The following is a 934-nucleotide window of genomic DNA, read 5'->3' on the forward strand; positions in this document are numbered from 1 at the left end:
GCTCTCCAGGAAAAGAGGCCTGGGAGAAGACCTTGAGAAATTAGGGCAGAGACTGAGAAATTTTGCAGGCAAGGAGGTCTGGAAGAAAAAAGGAAGAGAAAGGTGATGAGACCAAGTGGGAGGCAGCCCAGAAAATCCAGCAGCAACTATTAAAGGGATGCAGTACACAGCTCCAGCAGCGACTATTAAAGGGATGCAGTACACTCACCTGATAGTATTTTCATATAAACCACATTTCCCTAGTTTGCTTATGAGACTGTCATGTGGCATAGTGTTAAATTCCTTACTAAAATTAAGTTATCACATCTATAGCTTCCCCCTGTACATCCATCCACTTGTAACCCTGTCAAAAACAGTTGGTTTAGCATGATTTATTCTTTATAAATCCATGCTGGCTATTCTTTATAACCACATTATTGTCTAGGTCAGGGGGCGGCAACCTTTCAGAAGTGCTGTGCCGAGTCTTCATTTATTCATCTAATTTAAGGTTTCGCATGCCGGTAATACATTTTAATGTTTTTAGAAGGTCTCTTTCTATAAGTCTATATTATATAACTAAACTATTGTTGTATGTAAACAAGGTTTTCAAAATGTTTAAGAAGCTTCATTTAAAATTTAAATTAAAATGGTGATCTTATGCCGCCAGCCTGCTCAGCTTGCTGCCAGCCTGGGGTTCTGTTTACCTAGGCCGGCAGCAGGCTGAGCGGGGCCTGCAGCCGAGACACCAGCTGGCAAGGGGCTGGCAGCTAGGACCCCAGGCCTGGTGGGGGTGGTTCAGGGGTCAGGGCAGAAGCCTAGAGGTGTGTGGGTGGGTTCAGGGCAGAAGGCTGGGTGTGTGGGGAGGGTTTAGGGGTCAGAGCTGGGGGATGTGGAGGTGCAGGGCAGAAGGCTGAGTGTGTGGGGGGGTTCAAGGGTCAGGGCAGAGGGCTGGGGG

This window comes from Chelonoidis abingdonii, unplaced genomic scaffold (genome assembly GCF_003597395.2).
Source record: "Chelonoidis abingdonii isolate Lonesome George unplaced genomic scaffold, CheloAbing_2.0 scaffold0385, whole genome shotgun sequence".
Lineage (NCBI taxonomy): Eukaryota > Metazoa > Chordata > Testudines > Testudinidae > Chelonoidis > Chelonoidis abingdonii.